Source organism: Arvicanthis niloticus, chromosome 14 (genome assembly GCF_011762505.2).
Source record: "Arvicanthis niloticus isolate mArvNil1 chromosome 14, mArvNil1.pat.X, whole genome shotgun sequence".
NCBI classification, from domain to species: Eukaryota; Metazoa; Chordata; class Mammalia; order Rodentia; family Muridae; genus Arvicanthis; species Arvicanthis niloticus.
The window spans coordinates 6,670,546-6,693,769 of record NC_047671.1 but is presented as its reverse complement, the minus strand read 5'-3'; the positions used below and the strand labels follow the sequence as shown (position 1 = coordinate 6,693,769).

The following is a 23,224-nucleotide window of genomic DNA, read 5'->3' as shown; positions in this document are numbered from 1 at the left end:
CCACACAGACACCCACAGACAGACAGACAGACAGACAGACAGACAGACATATACACAGACACACACACAGAGATACAGACACACAGACACACACACACACAGAGATACAGACACACAGACACAGGCACACACATACACAAACACTGGCGACTATTTACCATAATCCCGAGGGAGATGTTGACCAGACCATTCTCTTTTCCAGCCCTAACAGCCACACCTGGTAACCCCACCGTTTGATGGAAGGAACTGGGGAAGAGTCAGTGTGACCCAGTGCTTTGACTCACCTACTCTGAACAACCTCTGTGAGCCTGACGTCAGCATCAAGGGCAATGTTCTGACTCAGCACAAAATGCCCTACTCCAGCTGGCTTCTTTATCCCCCTGTGGTTTTGACCTTTCCAGAATTTCTGCAACACTTCTGAGGTCTTATTCTGGAATAATTTTAGCATCTGTTAAGCATGCTTGCAAGACTTCTCTCGAAGAAGATCTTGCACGGAGAATCAAGAAGCTATCAGCCCTGGTGCACGCCAACCGTCACTTCTAATTCCAATTTTGCTGGTTCCCATTCACTCTGTGTTCTGGCTCAGGATCCAAGGTAGCTTCTGACTTCATCTTCAGTTGTCACTATCTCTCCTCAGCTTCCTCTAATCTGTGAGAGAGGGTCACAGCGTGCCTTGGCCTCACAACCATAGCATTTGAAGAGTGCTGACAGGTTTTGCACAACCGCCCTTCGGCTGCTTTATCAGTACTTGTTTCCGGTGAGACTGAGCTTGTGCTGCACTGGGGAGGATGCTAGAGCTGCTGGGTAGCCCTGACACAGGCCAGGAGGAGGTCCTGGTGGTCACTGTCCTATCCCTGCTGGTGGGTGTGGATCACCTGGAGAAGGTGCTGGCTGAGTTTCCTCCAGTGTGAGGTTGTTACCTCTGTCACTGAGTACCCAGTGACAGAGGTAACAACCTTGCCAATGTTCTATTCTGGATACTGTTTCCAGGGCAGGCTATTCAATCATGCCAATTATTGGAACTGCTTATCCAAATAATTGAATGATTTTCTCCTCACTTTGTTCTCTTGGATGCTGTTATTTGTACTGGTGCTCAGTTGTCACATTTGGTCTTCAATCGTGTTTGATCATCCTTGATCATCCCTGTAGAACTTTAAGATTTGGGTTGATGAGACCTACTGTGAGGTAATGGAATTCAGTTTAACATGGAGCTGGGCTTCAGTGTAAAAACAAGCAAACATACATACATACATACATACATACATAGACAGGCAATAACCTTGATTTCTGTGCAGGAAGTGCCTGTAGAATTCTCTCTCCTGTAAAGTGACCTGAAATTGGCTACAGTCTGATGACAGACCCATCTATAAAGGCCTTTTGTGAGTTCCATTGTCCATTCTGCTGTGTGCTTCAATCACTGGCAAAGACAAAAATGAAAGGGAAATTTGTAACGGCATGGTTTTGTTATGCCTTAGGCCTAGAAAATGCAGTGTGTGTGTGTGTGTGTGTGTGTGTGTGTGTGTGTATAAATGTGTATATGCTAAAGAGCCTGGGTGGAGGTCAGACGGCAGCTTTAGGTGTTGGTTTCCCTTTTCCACCTTATTTGAGACAGAGATTCATTGCTGTTCACCGCTTGCATGCTCTCTCCTGTGTCTTCCTCCCATCTCACGTAGGAGTGCTGGGATTACAGGCGTGAGCTGCTGTACCTGGCTCTTTGTGGGTTTTAAGCATTCAATTTTCTGATTTCATGTCAAGTGCTTTACCACTGAGCCTTCTCCTAGTTCTCTATGTCTTTTCTTAGTGACTTGCCGAGGCTAGCCATTCTACATACTGATGGTCTTCTTGATTTTCTTTCTCTGTGACTGCTCTACTGGGGCCCTTGCTTCAATTTTCTTTGAGGTGGTTAGTCTTTTCCTGTTTTATATGTATGTGTATATGCTTATATATATACACACTCACATATATACATACACACATATATGTGTATACATATATATACACAGTTATATAATGTATATATATACATACGCATACATACACATGTATATACATACAGACATACATATGTACATGTACACACACATGTATTTGGTTGCTTAGCCTTTGATTTTATGTCATCATCTCAATGATGAACAGAAATTCTTATTTAAGTGAAATCTAGTCTGTCCATCTATTCTTTTATTCCATGAAAAAAAAAAAACCATTCATTTCTTATCATGGTTGTAATTTCTCTTTTTATATTTTCTCTTTTTTGTTTAGGGTTACATGTGAAGTCTAAGAGTTCACTGAGAAAAAAATGGAAATCTGCTCCCCTTTTCAAGTGGCTATGTGATGTCCGAGTCCAGCATGTGCAGGTCTGTTCTACTCACATGGTCTAGTTTTCCTTATGTTGAAATCACACAAGGATATAACAAGATAGATCCTAACTTACAGGAAGATGGGTTCCTGGAGAGAGAACTAGAAGTGCTTTCCCTAGATCCCAGAAAGAGCAGGCTGTGCTCTGCTTCTCTTCTTTCACAGGACTGGCCACACAGAACCAGTGACTTGGAGAACTATCTTGTTCCTTTCAGCTCAGATCCGCTTCCCACCTTTCCTTCTTTGTTCTTTGACTGTTCTGGAAACTCTGATTTCTGCAGAGGAAGCTTTGCTTCCTTTGTTCTTCCGAGACAGCTTCATTCTTCCCATCATACACATTCCTTGTCCTCACTGATGGGCTGTCTTCACTGTGGTCCTCTGGCAGGCAGCACTCAGAGTCTTTCACAGCTATCTCCCTGGCAGCAGATCTAACTTTCCTTCAATGTTACCACTTTGTCCCTTTGCTTTCTGTGGTCCTTTAAATAGGGCCCCTCAACTTATGTGTCTATGTTTCAATCTCAAGAACCTATGAATTGTACCTTTCCTGAATAAGGGATTTTGCAAATTGACTTAGGTTAAGGATCATATGATAGAAATTACTCTGGGTTATCAAGGTCGACTTGGTGGAACTGAAGAATTCTTTCTAGAAGGGAAATATCTTCATTCCTGACCTCTGCAACTAGAGGAGAACAAGTTCAATTATTTTAAGCCGCTAAGTTTGATGAAAGCTGTCACAAGTAGTGGTAGGAAAAGAATACACTACACTGTCATCTTTGTTGGATGACTCTGTTATCCACTTTGATAAAAGGGAAAGGTGGGATTATCACTGGGGGATAAGAAGATAACCTGGCTGAGTGTCTTGAGCCAAATAACAAATATTCACTGAAAAATCTCTAACCCACTGTGAAAGAAGTGATGCGATTAGTCAGACTGCTATGCTCATCAGTTAGTTATGCAGGGATGATGAGCTATGCTCATCAGTTAGTTACACAGGGATGTATGTGCTATGCTCATCAGTTAGTTACGCAGGGATGTATGCGCTAGGCTTATCAGTTAGTTACTTAGTGACACATGATGTCTGAGCTACTATCATCCATTAGTTACTTACTTAAGCAGCAATGTTGCAACATTAACGGCAAAGTGTAAAACACTACTTTGCAGGGGGCCAGCCCCTGTGGTTCTTCTTTCTTGTTTTTGGTTCTTGAGGAAGCAGAGGGGAAGAGTGTTGGTGGGGATAAGACTTGGTCTTAGGAGGTATTTAGGGTAGCTGTATAACAATAAATCATTTACCTGCCTTAAGTCTAAGTCACTTTGCTTCAGTAGCTCACCCCCTTCTGAGTTCCTCTGAGGTGAGAAAAGGGGGATAAGCAGAATCTAAGAAAAATGAGATAAGGAGTGCTAAGGATTAAGAAATCATCTATGTGTCTATATAGCAACACTACAAGACAGTATAATTCCATTGTTCTTCAGAGATCTGGTCAAAATAATACCTAGTGACTGTTATATATACTTAATACTAACAGGAAAAGCACATTAGTAGCAGAAATCTCTCCTAGAATGGATTTCTCCTGGGCCTTGCCTACCAGAGGAAATCCAGCATAGATTCTAATCCAAGGTGGACGCTTCTCAGGGAGATCACCTGCTAGTTTTTACCTTCTCCTATGATAGCTCCTGACAATACTTGGTTGGTGAAAAAATACTGTAGAAACTGAAATTTGAACTCTATTGTTGAAGGGTGGCTGTTCATTATGTCATGGTAACGAAAACTTGTTCACATAAGAAACAGCTAAAACAAAACAAGGAGACAGGGTTTGTATTCAAGTTTCCTACAAATTGATGTAAAATATTCATAATTAAATTATTAACTATAGAATACCTAGGTAGCTATACAGCCTATTTATATAGTTAAGCCGTTGAACTTTTTTGGAAAGGTTTTTTTTTTTTTTTTTTCAATTTCTCTATCAAACATTGAAAAATTATTGTGTGAGCTACTTTTAGAATTGCTAAGTATTTTTAATGATAACACTGATTTTCACATATCCACTTGGAATTTTGCTACTGAATAATAATATACTCTATATTTTTCTTTGGGGGCTGAGATTTAGCCCAGGCTATTTAATCATTTGATAAGTGCTTTCCCAGAGTGCTGGCCACATTCCAATGCTGCGCATTGTTTTTCATCCAACAACTTTATTAAAACATTCTATCAAAATAAAAAAATTGATGTAAAGATTTTATGATTTTTATAAGTGGTCATTAATATCATGTGATGGTAACTGTTTTTTGGAATTTAAATTTATTTTTCTTACCTTATTATGAAGTCTAGGATCTCTAACACTGAAGCAGTATCAGGAGTCTTTATTTTTTCTTTAAGGATATTCCTTTAGCATTTTTCACTATTTCAAAGGTGCTCATGGTGATTTTTCATGTAGACTTTGTCAGGTAAGACAGTTCCTTTGTGGATGGACTGGGTATTAGGACTACCCTGTACCTCACTGGTACAAATTGGCATAATTATGCTCTAATTGTATTTTGAGAGAAAAGTTTCATTTTAACAGGAAGGGTGATGTGTAGGAGGAGCTAAGGTAGGAGGAGTACTGAGAGGAAGAAAAGGAGTAAGAAGAGGAGAAGAAGAAGGAGAGGAGAAGCTAGGTGATGAAAGAGAGAAAGAGGGGGGAGACAGGGAGGCAGATGTTCATGTATCTCCACCAGTCAAAGATAGTTGTTATATCTAGGTCGGTCAGTGGGTTACACCTCTGATTGAACAATTCCAAACTTATAAAGCCTATGATTAACATTATTTTTAAAAAATGTATAAATGCAAAAAGGAAAAGGGGGCATGGGATAGGGGTTTCCTAAGGGGGGTGGGGAGGAATGGGGATAGGGGATGCCATCTGAAGTGTAAATAAAATATCTAATAAAAAAAAACTTTCCACTATCAAACCTCCTGTGAAAATACATGAAAAATTTGAACAAAATAAAACATTAAAAATTTATATTTCCATAATATAAAAACAATAAAAAGTACTTAAATTTAAAAAAAAAGACAGTTCCTTTGTGACACGGGTTCTATAATTCCCAGTTAATTTTTCTAAATATCTAATTTATCACTGAAATGAGTCACCAACCAGGCAGTATACACTAGCTGATATGAGGCCCTTGACACATGTACAGCAGAGGACTGCCTGGTCTGGCTTCAGTGAGAGAAGATATACCTAACCCTAGAGAGACTTGAGGTCCCAGGGAGTGGGAAGATCTAGTGAGGTAAGGGAGGTGGGGACATCTTCTTAGAGACAGGGGAGGAGGAGTAGGATGAGGAACTGTCAGAGGGAGGATTGGGAGGGAAATAATGAAAAAGATTAAATAATAATAATAATAATACCAATAACAACAATAATAATAATAGTAATGAAAATGTAACTTTTGAAGAATTGTTTATTGTATATATTGATTCATATATTCTATATAATGTATTAATTAGATTAAAATTGCTTACTGACTGTTAACATAGTTGCTATCTTGAAGATTTTTGCCTAAAGGATATTCTGGGATCTATTAGGACAGCCTTCATGATTTGTAAATCTCACCTTTAGTGCTCTGTAGTGTTCTGTGGCACTAATTGGACTCTATGTTATAATCAGAGAAAGAAGAGTGAGATTCGGTAGAGACATGTGTTGAGGAGGACATCTGGAAGGCTGCCGGGAGGGAATGCAGGATACATAGGTCAAGATACATTGTATCTTGGTATGAAGAATTTGAACAATAAGTAAAATGTTGCTTTATATATCTTAAAACAAAGTTTCTATTGACATAAGAATTTGGAACTAAGGGAACTGTAGAAATGGCTCTGTGGGTAAGAGCACCAGCTGCTCCTGCCGAGGAGCTGCCTTCTGTTCCCCTCACGCACATCACAGTCAGGTGTGGCATGTGCAAGCATACACACAAGCAAAATGCTCACATGCATAAGATAAAAATAAATCTTTAAAAATAGTAGTGCTAAAACTTAAAAAAGAATTTGGAGTATTTTTATCTACTCACTGAATTACAATATATACTAAAGTATTTTGGGATTCATCATCTGACTAGTTTAATTTATATAAAATGACAATAACTTTGCTATTTTCCCAGTGTATACTTTTAAGCAGTAGGGATTCTTTATATTTAAGCTTCCAATATCCTTTTTTAACTATGTTTTCTGTAAACAGAATATGGTTGGAATTGTTTAATACAAATTCACATGTATGCCCTGGGGTGTTTTGCACATAGATACTGATTTGAATTATGATGTGTTCAGTTCTATTTCTATTTTCATATTTCAATGTTTTTACACAGCTCCTCCACTCTTTAAAGCTTTCTTGGTTTGATGTTTTGATTTATTTCCCTCCTATTTTCTAGCTTCCCCCTTACAAGTCTCATATTATGCCATACTGTTTATACATTTACATATGATTTTATACTTTAACATATACGTGTGACCCATTAAAAATTCATGGCTAGCCAGAACCTTTCCTGTTACACTTGAAAAGCTTAGTCTACAAATTAAATATAAGATATACGAACAGTCTCCCCGATTTCAGAGTTGGTTACCCTGGAGATCTATTGGCCTCTACCCCTGACACATTCCCTGGTTACAGAAACTTTGAAGCAAAACCATCACAAACTGTTGATAGTACCTCTACTTTGAGTCTGTACAGCTTTGGGTAGCATAACCTTTCCCATGAGGGATAGAAAGAGTTTAACTGAGCAGCTCAGGCTTCACTGGCCTCTCACCTCTCACTTCTCTGGGCTAGAAATAGAGGGTGGCTGCCATTCTCATCCTTGACCTCACAGGTATGTCTTTGTACTGGTTGGTTTTGTGTGTCAACTTGACACAGGCTGGAGTTATCACAGAGAAAGGAGCCACCCTTGGAAATGCCTCCATGAGATCCAGCTGTAAAGCATTTTCTCAATTAGTGATCAAGGGTTGGAGGGCCCATTGTGGGTGTTGCCATCCCTGGGCTGGTAGTCCTGAATTCTATAAAAAAAAAAAAAAAAAAACAAGCTGAACAAGTCAGGGGGAGCAAGCCAGTAAGTAACATCCCTCCGTGGCCTCAGCATCAGCTCCTGCTTCCTGACCTGCTCTAGTTCCAGTCCTGACTTTTTTTTGGTGATGAACAGCAATGTGGAAGTGTAAGCTGAGTAAACTGTCCTCCCCTCAACTGCCCCTTCCCCCACCCAACATGTATGTGGAAGGTCCTAGGACGACTAGAGGGAGTCAGTTCTCCTTTTCCATCATGTAGATTCCAGGGGTTGAACTCAGGCTGCACTGGTCGGTGGCAAACACCTTTATCTGTTGGGCAAGCTTGCCATGTGTCCCTTGTTATTTATCTTGTTATATACCCAGGGTTCACGGTCCACAAAGGCTCAGCCCAAAACATGGTACTTGGAGCAAGTGTTCCAAACACTCCTTTAGAGCTTGCTGGTCTCATAGTCCACGTGACCTAAAAACTCTCCTCAGTTGCCCTGGTCATCCAGATGCCCCCTCCTTGGCGCTCCCTTCTGCTATGTCGACAACCAGTTGAAGTGTACCACAGGCTTTCCCGGTGGAGGCTCCTATTGTCTTGCATCTGGGCCTTTATTGCACCCTGACTGGGCACCCCTGCTTGTACCAGACGTCTTCATCAGGCTGAGCTTCACTTCTCTTACAAGATCATGACCTTGTTCTGTTTATTCCAGGTTAGACGAGGAGGGGACAGGCCAAAAGAATTAGGCTCATGTGTAACCCCTGTCTCACAGAGCAGTGGGCTTTTATCTGCCTTCTTCATCCCGCCCACGCCCCACACCGGAGATGGTGGGCATCTCAGCCATCTCAGCCGTAGACCATACCATTAATAGAAGCAAACTCGGGCTGTCGTTTCACCGTCTGCCCCTCCTTAGAGAGACTAACTGACTGACTGACTGCTAGGACCTCGGAGCTTATATGAGTGTCTGTCTTTTTCATTCCTTTCCAACAATCATCTCAGAACCTTCGAGTTCATCCCAATAGGCCGTCCACTGCAGGCTCTTGGCTCCCGACTCACTCTGTGCTCATTCAGTTCTCAGCTGAATTTCAAGGTACTCGCCAGTGTTTGGCATTGTGCTGCCTACTGGGTATGAAAATGAAAAGTTTTCACATTTTCTTCCAGTGGGATTGCCACCCATGAAAGCCATCATGTTCAAACAGGATCAGTGTTCCATAAGCGGCCGTGTAGCGCCAAGGAATCTTCTTCTCCCCGTTCTTGCAGCAAACCAAATGCTTTAAGTGAGTAGGCAAACCTCCATAAGTCGGTATTTGAGATGAGTAAAATAATTGGAGTCTGTGCAGGAAGATTTGTAGTGTACTTCTGTCTTGGTCAGGGTTCCATTGCTGTAAAGGGGTACCATGACCAAGGAAACTCTTATAAAGGCAAACATTTAATTGGAGATGGCTTACAGTTTCAGAGGTTTGGTCCATTATCATCATGGTGGGATGCATGGCATCGTATAGGCAGACTTGATGCTAGAGGAACCAAGAGTTCTACATCTTCATCCAAAGGAAACCAGAAGGAGCTTTCTTCTGCACTGGGCAGAGCTTGAGCACTAGGAGACTCAAAGCTCACTCTCACAGTGACACACTTCCTCCAACAAGGCCACACCCACTCCAACAAGGCCACACCCACTCCAACAAGGCCACACCCACTCCAACAAGGCTACACCTCCTACTAGTGCCACTCCCTATGGGCCAAGCATTCAAACACATGAGTCTATGGGGGGCCAAGCTTATTCAAACCACCACAACATATCATATACAATATAATATGTATTATTTAAAAGTTCAGTGAGCAATTTAAAAGCTAATTATGAATATCAATATGATGGGTTTATTTTCTTATCAGACTATAAAGAACACTAAGGAATTTGGTCTAATTCTGCGTGTAGCCCTTTAGGGAAGCACCCAATGCCTTCTTTTAGAGGATGTAAATGTCTCTCATGTTGCAGCAGATGATCTTGCAAAAGTAATTAGAGTCAACACTGAGAAAGGTTCTAAATACAGGAACCATAGTGAATGACTTTGTGTCCAGCAGTGCTGGCAGACCCTGGCCTACATCTGGACTTGCTATTTGGATGAGATTTAATTTATCTTCTAATTAACGACCCAATAGGAGGAGATAAAACAACAAATTCATGAAGTCTACAGATGTTTCTTAATTAAGAGATATTACTTTCTGAATAGAGACTGCTAAGGCCCTCAGTCAGCTTGAACGATGTTAGGAGTAATTGTAGAAAATCAGTTAAACAGAAATAAAATGATCATGTATTAAACAAGGAAATGAAAAAGTTTTAAACATAGAGACTTTAGGAAAAATAAACACGGAGCATCATAGAATTGGTTATTGGTTTAAAACACAAGATAATGAGGTTTAATGCATGCAATAAAAGTGATATGTTTTAAAGTGTGATATATGTACTTTTAAAATAATCTCACCTTTTACTTTAACAAAAATCAATTTCAATAGACTGTCAATGGTAGATCAGTAGACCAGGTTATGTGGCTCATTTTCATACCTTTATTTTTTAATTTGAAAGTATTTGGTTTGTTATCATTATTGGCTAGTGTGTGCGTGTGTGCGTGCATGTGTGTGTGCATGTGTGCGTGTGTGTGTGTGTGTGAATGTGTGTGTGTGTGTGTGTGTATGAATATGGGTAAGAGTGGCTGGAGGATGCCATGGCATGTGTGTAGAGATCACAGAACAATTTTTCAGGAGTTGATTCTCTCCTTCCGTGTTGGTTTCTGGGGACCAACCTCAGGTCATCAGGCTTGCTCAGTTAGAGCTCTTACCTACAGAGCAGGTGAGGTCAGTTTGGGCTCTTACCTGCAGAGCAGGTGAGGTCAGTTAGGACTCTTACCTACAGAGCAGGTGAGGTCAGTTGGGGCTCTTACCTGCAGAGCAACCTCATTGGCCCTGTATATTTTTTGTTTTTTAGAATTTTATTTTGAGCTGGGTGGTGGTGGTGCATGCCTTTAATCCCAGCACTTGGGAGGCAGAGGCAGGCAGATTTCTGAGTTTGAGGCAGCCTGGTTTGTAGAGTGAGTTCCAGGACAGCCAGGGCTACACAGAGAAACCCTGTCTCGAAAAACCAAAAAAAAAAAAAAAAAAAAAAAAAAAACAAAAAAACCCCAGAATTTTATTTTGAAATTATCATAGACTCTTAGGAAAGCTATATAAGTGGTTTAGTATATACCCTTTACCCAGATTTCTCCAGTGTCAGCATTTTACCGTGTCTGATGGCTATTCTTTCTGAATATCCTTTACCTCTGAGCCATTTGAAAATATATTGCAGAGGTTGTTCTTTGTCTACCTTTAAATAGGGGGCTATGTACTAATTAAAAGATTATTCTTGTTTATGAAAATAGTACAAATGTAAAGTAATTTAAAGAATAACTGCTAATCTGTAGTTTTTATTCAAATATCAAATTTTCTGCTAATACCTGTTTTAGGTATAAAATGGTAGACCCGAAAGCTGTGTCCAGATGCCACGGTTCTTTGCTTCTTAGTCTGGAAAGGCCATTGTTTCTCCTTTTCTTTCACGACCTTGACATTTTAAAGGGCACAGGACTTTCTTAGAGATTCACATTTGCTTTGAACGTGTGTGTGTGTGTGTGTGTGTGTGTGTGTGTGTGTGTGTGTGATTCACTTCTGATAACATACTTCTTTTATCCAAACAGTATCTCAGGGATTCCAGATTCCCTTTAAATTTGCTATGTAGTCAAGAAGGATGGCCTTGAGGTTCTTACTCTCCTCCCTCTTCCTCCCAACTCTAGATCGTAGGTGTGTGCCACTGTGTGCAGGTTTATTCCCAGGTGATGTGAATCAAACTCAGGGCTCTGTGCGTGCTAAGCAAGCACTCTGAACACCGAGCTCCAGCCCTGATTCTGGGCCTGATTTAACAGTACAGTGATACATTTTCCTTAGCATGACATGTGAGGAGGAAGCTAGTATGACCATCCCATTCTAGAGATAATGATTTCAGCCACCTGCTGACTAAGCTGTCCCCCCACCCCTTCCCCAGCTCTGCACATGTCTTCCTAGAGTCACTGCTGGTTTCCCCATGTAGTTAGCTTCTTTTGGGCCCAGGTGGGCATCTACCTATGCTGTATCACTGAGTCACTGCAGTGGCACAGCTGAAAGGTGAGGGCTGAAAGGTGTTTGTTCCAATCACAGCACTGCCTTAGTGTTGTGATTAGAATAGGAATAGCCCTGTAGGACCATGTGTGTGAATGCTTGGCCACACGGAGTGGCATTATTAGGAGGTGTGGTCTCGTTGGAGTTGGTGTGGCCTTGTTGGAGTAGGTGTGGGCTTTGTCGAAGTAGGCGTGGCCTTGTTGGAGGAAGTATATCACTGGGGAGGTGGGCTTTGAGGTCTTAGATTCTCATAGCCCAGTGTGGCACACAGTCTCCTTCAGATACCTATGGATCAAGATGTAGAACTCTCAGCTCCTCCAGCACCATGTCTACCTGCATGCCACCATGCTTCATGCCATGATGATAATGAACTAAACCTCAAATTGTAAGCCAGCCACGATTAAATGTTTTCTTTTAGAAGATTTACTGTGGTTATGGTCTCTTCCCAGCAATAAAACCCTAACTAAGATACTTAGTGTGTGCAATCACATGGCATATGGCACTTGATTCTCTGTCACAGTTTAGGGCTTTTAAACCTGTAACTTTTACTTATTCTTTGAAATTTTCATATATGTATACAATGTATCTTGATTACTTCAACCTACCGCTAGTTCACTCCAGATACCTGGCACCCCTCCTTTCACTTTTATCTGTTATTTTTTATATATCTTTATCATTTATAATGTTCTGATACCACTTAGTACTGTCTTATGGGTATGGGTGTATAGGCATCCATTGAGGAATGGGCAACCTACCAGAGGCCAAGCCCTATAAAGAGAGTGACTGTTCTTCCTTCAGCAGCCGCAAACCACCAGTAGGTCCTAAGATAGGGGTGGAGTCTCAGGGATCCTTTCTGTACCTAGGTTGAAATTTTTTTTCTGGCTTGGTCTTGTGTGGATAAGCACAGGTACCCTGAGCTGGTATGTGCAATAGTCATGTCGATGCAGGAGACAGCATTTTACAATATCATCCCCCCCTCCCCCATCTTTGCCCTCACTTGAGGCTTATCTTATCGGGCTGCTTTGTTTCATAATGCTGGAGACTGAACTTGGACACTTGCACATGGCTGGCAGGTGCTTCTCTTTTGCACTATGTGACCAGCCCCTGCGGTTGTTTACGTAGGAAAATGTGTATCAGCAGAAGTGTCTCATGTGTCCAGAAATGCATCTATTCTGTTTGTCTTCCGTTTTATACTCAGCATGTGGAATGTCCTCATATTGCCCAGCAACAATGTCTTCCGTCAAGCACGCCCTTCTCAAGCTCACTGTGGTTAATGGTCATTTCTGTAAGCAATGGATCTTCAGGACACCTTTTATTTTACACATACAGTGGATTTTTTTTTCTCACTAATGTAACAATCTTTGGCCCATGGCTAGCTACTCAGTTTTCCCTCCTGTGAAATTGTCTTAGGTTCTAGTCATTTTACACACACACACACACACAGAGAGAGAGAGAGAGAGAGAGAGAGAGAGAGAGAGAGACAGAGAGAGAGACAGAGAGAGAGACAGAGAGAGAGAGAGAATGCCTTAGTGGTTGTTTTTCTACCTATAATTAGTTGGATGTTTGCCCATTATTGTTTTTTAACTATGCTTCAGCTTGGACTTTCAACTTAGAGACTTTTAAAACTGTTTTTATTAGCATATATTAATTATACATAATGATGGGTTTTGCTCTGACATTTGCTCACATGTACATAATGCATCCCAACCACACTCACCCCTTACCCTCTCCTATTCTCCTGCTCTTACTGATCCCCTTCCTCTTCTTAGACATCTTTATTTCACTGTGTGTGTGTGTGTGTGTGTGTGTGTGTGTGTGTCCCTGTGAGTTTCACTAAAATCTCTCACAGGAGCAGGGTGAGCATTTGTTTATAGGGACATGGACATTTAATTAGTATCTATACCACTGCCCAAAATATCTCTCTCATATCAGCAAAGACTCAGTGTTTCTCATGTTTTGGAAGTGGGCCAGGAAAGGCTAACAAAAGAGGAGTCTATAGAAAGGTATTGGGGCTTTACACATAGTATTTCAGGTGTCAGTTCTGTGTGATGCTGTCTTGTCCTTCCCCTAGTTTTAAAGCACACTGGGTGAAGGTGTGGTCTTTGTTGTCCCAACTCATTAGTTCTGGTGCTATTGCATCTACGTTATCCTACATACTTGGGGCTGCTGCTGTGTGCAGACAGGATGTCCCAAGTCACGGGGCCAAGTCCTAAGACAGGATGGGAAAGACATCCCTGTCTGGATTTCTCACCTACCACATGTACTTTCTAATATTGACAAAGTTACAGGTGGTTAAGTTATGTCACGTAAGAAGCTTGAGTGTCACATGTGCTTGTAAAGGTTTGTCACTAACTCAAATGAAGGCTTAGAATTCCTAGTAGTTAATCTGAAGACTGATCAGGTTTATACAGGATGAGAGGCAAGGTGACAGCTTCCCTTTGAAGGCTCCACCTTCTCACTTACATTTTACAGGATTTTATTTCCTGCCTAAAATCTTATGATCATGTAGCTTGGATAGATTTTATTGTATATTTTTCTTTTTCTACAGCTTGTGAACTTCTAAGGAATAAAAGAAACATTTAATCAGGGAAGACAGGTCCTTGTGGTATTCTGAAAATCCCGCCCCAGCAGTGTGATTGACAGTAGGATTGGATCTGCAGAAGAAAAGAAGCCATGCTGCACCACCAGTACATCGAGAGGTGAATGTTTGCTCACATCCCTGAATCTGGGGATATCATGACAGATGAAAGCCTGGGATTTGACCAGGTTTACAGTTTGTTAAGATGACTGGGTTCTTGTAAACACAGGACAAACCAGACTCCTTTCTTCTCCATTCCCACTACACCCACCTTCTCTCTTACTGCTTCATGGCAACTTACTGGTCTCCAAGCTTACTAGAAAGCTGAGGAAAAGCAGCTTGAATGATGGATGGATGTTTCATCTTCAAATGCTTTCCTGAAAGATAACTGAGAGCCACCCAAAAGGGCAGCCATGGACTTTAGATGAAGGAGTAAGCTGATGATGAAACAGCTGTGACCATCAGCATAGGTTTCTGCGAGCTATGACAGATACGTTACCACAATTAGTTTGTAGTTTCAGAGAAACAATGTGTGTGCATTACCTGTAGGTTCGAAGTGGAACAGATATGACTTTTTCCTAAGGAAAACTTCCCAGAGAGGGTCTCACCTTGCTCTGGAAGCAATGAGTTTGCCCAACAGCTGACAGACCCAAATAGAAGTGCTGCCTCTGAGGACTCGGTGTAGGTTTGAGCTTTCAACTGAGCTGAGACCCTGCATGGTCTTCTCCTTCAGTCATCTCTGAGAACACACACACATTATTACTTTTACTTTTCTTTCTTTTTACTTTTCTTTCTTTTAAGTTGTTAAATAGTTTTCTTGTTTGGAATATAGACAGAGCAGGACCCTGTAAGAAAGACGGACGACTGAGAAGCAGTCTTCAGCTGAGCTGCTCCCCCAACATAGTGTCTGCCACCAGCAAGTTCAAAGCTGACCTTCTGCAGCAGGCATAGAAGAGAACACATACACACACAGACACACACACAGAAACACATAGACATACACAGACACACACACAGACATACACAGATATACACAGATACACACAGACATACACAGATATACATAGACATACACAGACACACACAGACACATACACAGGCACACACAGAGACACACAGACACACACAGAGACACACACACATAGACACACTCACAGACACACACCCACCCACCCACAGACACACACAGACACACACAGACACACACACAGAGAGAGAGAGAGAGAGAGAGAGAGAGAGAGAGGTCTGGCTAGGTGTTTCCTTCCTGGCATCCAGAAGAAACTTGTTCTTCAGGGAAGTGCCAATCAAAACTTCCTGGAGATCCCCACTTGCACCCATCAGAATGGCTGCCATCTGTAACCACAGGGGGATCAGCAGCACTGCCAACTGTGGGGACTTAGAGTTTCCGAAATGGTTTTGGGAAAGGGAGAATTGACCTTCTGTTTAACTGGCAGTTGTTCCAGCGAGCTCTGTTTCTTCTGGGACGTGTTACATTGTGTCTACACAGATAGAGACCAAAATTGCTCTTGAGTTTGTAAGTTTCAAAAAAAATAGTAAAATCTTGGTTTCAGTCTTAATTTATAACAATAAAGCTCCTCTGGAAATCCAGAAAAAAAAAAAAAAAGAGTGAAAACAAGCGACAACATACACTGGCAAGGACGAGGGGAAAGTGACATTTACTCAGGATTGTAGACTAGAGCAGGCAGCACTGTCAGAGTAGTTCCTCAAAAACAAACCACCTAACCAACAACCAACCACCACCACCACCACCACCACCACAAAACTAAAACTAGAGCAGCTGGGTGTCACCACCTGTCACGTGCCCATCCCACATTACCTAACATGGTTTCAGTCCCCTGCCTGGGCCATACCTGAGGCTCACCCAGGGCATAGCCACTGCTGAAATGGTGCCAGGGTATCACCACCAGCCTAGGTGGAAATGACCAGGACCCATGGATATGAGACCACAGACCGAGCCAGGTGCGGTGACTAAGGCCCCATTGACACTTCTGAAGGTGGGCTGGAGACTCCTAAGGGCCTAGACCTGCCACTGGGGGATATGCCTGGACACAGTGCTCCAAGACCCATAGTCCTTCCTTGGTGCATCCCTCTCTCTGAAACTGGCAATGGGACCAAGGCTACCATAGAGGCCAGTCAGGGCTCAGGAAGGTGGGTTACCGATGCTACCCACAAGTGGTAATGACATCAAGAGAGTTTTCTTCTGAAATTAGATTGCAGTCCACAGAGAAATAGCTATTTGTCATTTAACCTTGATGTTGGCACACTTGGGTGAAAAAGGAAAAGGATTACGAATTCCGTTCTCAGGTTTCCAACTTCACTGTCTTCCCCTACCTCCCAAGCTCAGGTAGAATTCCTGGCATGGGTCTCTCTGCCATGCCAAGCCTTGGTGGGTCAGGCTTGACAAACAGCTGCTGGGAAGGCTGGATCGTGCCCTCACTTGTGTTCCTGCAGTCTGCTGATCGATTGCTGACTGCACGGAGGGTAGCTCTCACTCTCCTGTCGATGTAGCTTCAATGGCACTGGCCACATAGTCGTCTGTGCCATCAGCCTCAGGCTGCCTGGGCCATTGTGGTCAAAGGCTAGGATGGTCTCCCCATTCATTGTGACAAGATTCTCAGAGTAGTGCAGGGCTGCCGGGGGCATGCATATCTGCAGGAGCCATGCGCATGGGCAGGAGGTGGGAATTTCAGCATTTTAGGAGCTGCACGTGTAATACCTATGGGAGCTGAGCACAAGCCAAAGGTGGACACTTGAATCCAAGGCCTTCCATTGGTTAATAGATCAGTATCTGCTCTGAGAGTCATTTTGCCATTTAATGGAATGAGGGCTCTAAGGAGAGTCGGGCATCTTCCTAGTTCCACCCCTTGGCTTTCTTTTGAGGTCATTTAAATTTAGCTAAACAGAAAGAATCTATGCTATTTTTTAAAAAATGTTTTCCGAGTTCCTTGTTCAGTTTATTGCGTCGGCTTACCGTTTTTACCTTTGGTAACACTTTTCCCAAGCTGAAATAGTGGCCCCCTCTGTCTCACACAAAGGCCAACTCCAATGGCCAATCTTGGTTGTCAACTTGACATACTTGGGGCCATCAAATGAGGAGTTACCTCCATCGGCTTGGCCCATGGGCATGTCGATTGGCCATTGTCTTGATTGGTGGTGAATCTAATGGAGCCAGCCCACTGTGGGCATTGACACTCTTGGCCATGAGTCAAATGGTCCTGAGCTGTATAGGAGTGCTGACTAAGCATGAGCAGGTTGAGCAAGCCAGAAAGTGCCCCCCGCACCCCCAACCTGTGGCCTTTGCTTGCAATTCTCCATGGCTGTTGCTTGCGTTTCCACACGGCCTTCGCTTTGCTTCCTACCTCCAGGTTCCCACTCGAGTTCCTGTCCTGATTTTCCTCATCGATTGACCACAGTATGTAAACGTAGGCTAAATAAACCCTTTCCTCCCCAAGTTGCCTATGCTTAGTGTTTTATCACAGTAGCAGAAGGCAAACAAGGGCAGAAGCTGGAACCAGAGAGTAGAAGTTGCTGTGGTAGACCTCACCACGTGGCTTAGGAGGAAGGTGGAAAAAGTGGGGGGGCTTTGAGCTGGAAAAGCCATTGCAAGGTCAGAACTGACTGAGCTGTGGTGGGGGTTTGGAAGACGATGACGATGACGCTGAGAGGAATTGCAGATGATGGAAGCCTGGCTTGTGACATTCCAGAGGGAAGCAAAGTCTGTCAGGGTTTTCATTCTGTTTTTTAGTTTCAGGATGAATTCCAGCTGAAGTGTGAGCTGTAATTAACACAATACTAGCACCTCCACAGTGCTGCTTTTGCTTTACTGGGACAATTGATGCTGGTTAGCTGGGACTGAAAAACCCAGCTGTGATTAATTGGAGATAAGTAAGCATCCTTGAGGCTCACAAGTGCATTAGTGTTTCTTGGTGTGGGGGAAGAATGTGAAAGGGAAAGAAGATGGGAAGACAAAGCTGAGGGGAAGAGGATGTAAGGCGGGATGACACTGGACAGGCGTAGACTGAGATGTGAGGGAGCGAAAGTAAACCAGCAGCCACATCTTGGCAGCCCTGTGGTTAATGTCCTGGAGGTGCAGGTGTGGTGCTTTTGCTACATTAGAAACCAAGTGTCTCTTTGATTGTCACATGTGTCCACTAAGGGTCTGAATCTTCAAATGACCCTGGATTCCTTTTTTTTAAAATGGGCTTAGATGTGCTATTGTTCTTTCATTTGTGGCTGAGTACCCAAGGCTCAGGGAACACAGAGAAAGAGGGTGGAAAGATTGTAAGAGTCAGGCATAGGTCCCGTAGGTTGTTCATTCACCAGTGGATGGCCCGGGATCCATGCATGTTTTAGTCAGACCCACCGCAGCTCTAACCGAACTCAGTAGGTTATACATTAAGGAAAAAAAAAAGGAAGGACATAAACTTGGGAAAGGTGTGTGTGTGTGTGTGTGAGTGTGTGTGTATGTGTGTGTGTATGTGTGTGTGTGTGTGCAATAGCATTCATATGAAGGTTAAGGTCATAGGAAAACCTGATAGTCAGTTTTCACCTCTCATTGTGGGTCCCAGGGACTAAACTCAAATCATCAGGTTTGGCAGCAGTCACCTTTAACCACGGAATCATCTGGTCAACACCCCTCCTCCCTCTTTCATTTAATCACCTACATTGTGTGTGTGTGTTTTTTTTTTTTTTTTTTTAAATCCTACTCTTTGTAGGCTTTTAAAGGAGGATCTTAAGAAGAAACAACCCCAGAGAAAAATCTACTTCACTATGATCTGGGAGGGAAAAGGGATCACCTTACCCCATGGACTTGCCATCCACGACATAAATATTCTTAAAACCTTTGAAATCGAGTCTACAGTAGAGCCCAGTGGGGTGCTCCCTCTTGTCTTTCTGTGGAGACACAGGGGACTTGTGAGGCATCGGAACCGTTCACTGACCATGACCAGCACCAGCAGCACCAGCACCACCAGCAGCAGCAGCACCAGCACCATTGGCACACTGCTTTCCTCGGGCCTTGGCTCCCTTGTTCTCATCCTGTATGGAAACATTGAACTATTATGGCATTGACACCTTGTAGACCATTTGTTTGAATTTGGGTGTGCTTCTGTATCTCTGAGAGTTCAGTCTAGGTCATCACCCGGTTCCACTCTCCCCTTCTCAAGCCAGCCATGACAGACTGCATGGTATGGCAGACAATTAAAGATGTCAGTACTGTAAGATGCTGGCTTGGGTGGGGGGAGCAGCAGAAACTTTAGATCTGATAGACTATCAAGCATGCCAGTCACGAAAAGGTGTATATCAGATGTCTTAGTTATGGTTTCTAATCCCGTAATAAAACACCACGATCAGAGCAGCTTGGGGAGGAAGTGGTCTAGTGTACCTTACAGCTCTCAGATCACGCTCTATCAGTTCGGGGTCAGGGCAGGAACCTGGAGGCAAGAACTGAGTCAGAAGACACTGCTTGTTGGCTTGCTCCCCATGGCTTGCTAAGCCTACTTTCCTATACAACACAGGACCTATCCAGTGGCCACACCACACCAGTGGCCTATGTCCTCCCACATCAATTACAAGTTCAAGAAAATACACAACAGGCTTGCCCACAAGCTGATCTAGTAAGAATATTTTTTCAATTGAGTTCTCTCTACTAAAACAACTCCAGGTTGTATCAAGTTGACATAAAACTAGTCATCACACCAGTCTATACCCTCACTGAGACTCACCATGGGGCTTGTGTTCAGGCTGCATGAAGGACATATTTGGAGCTCTTTCCCTACCTCCCTTTGTATGTGGTCACAGCTTATGTGCACAGGGGACGGTACGTGCACAGATCCACACCTACAAATGTTGTCGTCTTCTTGATATTTGGGTCATTTAGATAAAAAGGAGACATGTTCACAGTGAGTCAGATCCCCAACATACTGCCCCCTCAGGAGTGAAGGACATAGTCCCAAGGACCATGGGGATTAACCTGACTGTCCCTTTGAAAGTCCCGACTCTATGGCATTCTAATTGTGTGTTGGTAGGTAAACACACACATATATGTACACATGCATGTGGAGGCCAGAGGACAACATACGCTATCATTCCTGAAGACCCATCCTTCTTATTTATGAGATATGACTCTCACTAGCCCGGATCTCTCTGATAACTGGGCTGACTGGTCGGCGAGCCTCTGGGATCCGCCTGTTTCCATGGCCACAGCAATGGGATTACAAGTATGTGCTGTTCTATATGACTTCCTTTAAAAATGTTACTGTGGGGATCAAGCTCAGGTCCTGGTGCTCACAAAGCAAACATGTTACTGACTGAGCTGTTCTCTGAGCTGGGCATTCTTTTCCCTTCATCTCTGAGCCATGTGCTTTCTGTCTTATGAGATGCATTTTGCCTGAGAGGTTTGGCAAGCTGATGAAGGGCAGGAGACACACGTCATGGCCGAGGCATGGCTTCTGGCATTTCTTTTATGACAGTATCCTTCCAGTGATCAGAGCAAGCCCGGTTTGAAAGCATGGTTTCAAATTCTGCCCTTGAAACATGGATTAAGCAATGTTGCTAATACGTATTTGTCCCTGCGCTGTCAAACATTTCACTGACTCTAGAGTCTGTAGACAGCTTAATAGCCAGGTCCTCTGTCAATGTTACTGCAGCCGTGTCTCCCTTGCTTTAAGATGCTGTGTAGATTTATTGGAGCAATAGGGGCAGAATGATACCTAGTTAAGAATACCACCTGGCTCCGTGTATATCATCACCTCTCACTGACATCCAGTGACCACAGGGAACGGACAGAATCTGCTCTCCCAGGCCACACCTCAGTGTGCAGGGTGGCAGCATTTGGCTATGCTCCCTGCCCCCAGGCACTGTGGTCACCCAGTAAGGACATCCTGGACATTCATGGAGACAGGAACTGGCCATCAGTTCACATGCCACCCCAAGGTCACTTTTACAGTTGATTGATTTTTCTTTCTCTTTCAAAATACAGATACATAAACCTCCCTATGTTGCATCTCTGGAACAGTGCTCACGTTTTCCGCATTTCTCAGATGAAATGCCGCCATTTTCCTAACTTTTAGGATTAAACACACTTAGACAGATCACTGGGCAGCATCTTCATCCACATACAGCATGGAGAGAGGGCACAGTGCTTTGTGAGGTCCTTTCCTACCCGTTCAATCCAGCTACTCCAGAACCTGTGTGCTATGAGAGCTTTAAAAGATGGCCGTCTGATTACATGCTTCCGGTGCAAGCGAGCAGGCTGGGGAGGCTCTTCCTGGAGCAGTACTGGAACTATTGGGCACACACTCTCCTCCTCTCTACATAGCACCCCTCTTTCTCTAACACAGCTGTCCAGTGGCTGTTTGTTGGTGGAACCAAAGCTTTGTGAGCACTTATTCTGGTAGGAAAAGGAAGTCACTCCAGAATACACATGGCCTTTGGTGTGTGCGCATTTCATACATGTATAAATACACATCCCAACATATACCAATCTGATGCTATATGTATTATACCTTCTCACATGTAAGGGCGTTTAACTAGTTCATGATTCCCATAGCTCTACACCCATAAGTCAGTTTTTTCTGCTTCCTAGGAAGACCCACATAGGTTTGTTTCCAGACTGCACCTGAAATCTGCTCCAGGCCTAGGTCATATTCTTGGGTTAACCTGAAACAATCAAGATCATTCCAACCTGCCCGGTCACATGAGCTGGAAGGGCACAGTTTGTCCAGTGAGCTGTGAGGGGATCTCTTCAGGGTGGACTTCTCAGTTTTTTCATGCTTCTAAACAGAAGGCGTACATAAAACTAGAAAGATGGAGGAGAGAACCATTGGGGAGTCTCCACAGACTCTGTCCTGTGAACAGGTGATCTGAGTGACAGCCTCTCGTGCAGTTAGCCGCCAGTTCACCCTAGAACTGTGCTAGAACACAGTTGTTGGCATTTTCACAGAATGATTTGCACACTTGTAATTGAGTGCTGATTGATGCTTTCCTCCTAGCAGACCCACCGGTAAGAAGCATCCTCCATCAGATGGATAGCTACACTGTTACAGAAGACCTTAACAGATGAGCAACAGTGAAGAAGGGTCTCTCATGGAAGCTACACAGGGGCATCTGAACACTTCACCTGGGCAAATGGTTGAGACCAAATGGCATACATCGTGTGACTCTCCTTTGCAGGAAGTTCTAGACCAGCAAGAGTATAGAGAGACAATGGGTAGATCTCTGGCAGATTCCTGGGGCCAGGATTGGGAAGGGCGTTAAGAATGAAGCAAGGTTTCAGGAGGGGCAAAAGGAATAAAAGCTACATAAATTGTGTAACTGGCTGTTGGATACAATTTCAAGCCATGAAGGGCCGGGCCACAGACTTCTAAAGAGGAAATGTATACACAGCCAGGTCTGTGTTCACCTAAGAAAGATACATGAGGAGACTAACCCAAGAAAACAATAGCAAGTACACTGTCTGTAAAAAGAGTTAGATCCAAGGTTCCTAAGGGTTCCTAGGACATGAAAGCAGAAAGGACACAAAGAAGGAGATAAAACATTCCAACCCTTGTAGGCTGTTTACCTCCAAGGATGCGCCAGTCTGTGGTGATTCTACAAAGATCAGCAGGAACAAGAGCATCAGGCAGAAGAAATGACAGGAAGTCAACCTTTTCATAGAGCAGGGTAAGAGATGGGGTCTACCCTGGCCTGGGGGTGTAGCATGGGGAGCTCCCAGATTTCCTCACCAGGCCTCTGCAGTTTCTTTGTAAAACGTTCTCTCCAGTGATGAGGCTTGAGAGCTGCTGCTTCCTCCTCTTTGCTTTCCTGTAAACCTGGCCTCCCTGCATGTACAGTGCCTGGGCTGGTCAGCCTAGAAAACATTACATTAGAGTCTATGTCTAATGTAAACCTGGTGCAGTACAGAGAGCAGAAGCTCTGGTGTGGCCTGCAAGTGCCAACTGTGTAAAGATGTGCCTGTGAGCAACACCCTTTGCTTTCTTGGAAAGCCATTAAAATATCCACCTTTCGTGTCTCCCTGGGGCTTGCAAAGACCAATTCTAACATATGAGTCTTGGAGAAATCTCCTTCCCATCATGCTTTCTGCCCCTTT

General features: G+C 43.4%; 1 long non-coding RNA gene across 1 annotated transcript; it reads left to right on the top strand.

Annotated features, from left to right (window-relative positions):
- The first annotated feature begins 425 nt into the window (after positions 1–425).
- Positions 426–22,412, top strand: LOC143434385 (uncharacterized). Its single transcript, XR_013103856.1, has 5 exons — positions 426–594; positions 2,260–2,354; positions 8,071–8,185; positions 14,086–14,236; positions 22,131–22,412. It is a non-coding gene; the product is annotated as an uncharacterized LOC143434385 (long non-coding RNA).
- The last annotated feature ends 812 nt before the right edge of the window (positions 22,413–23,224 follow it).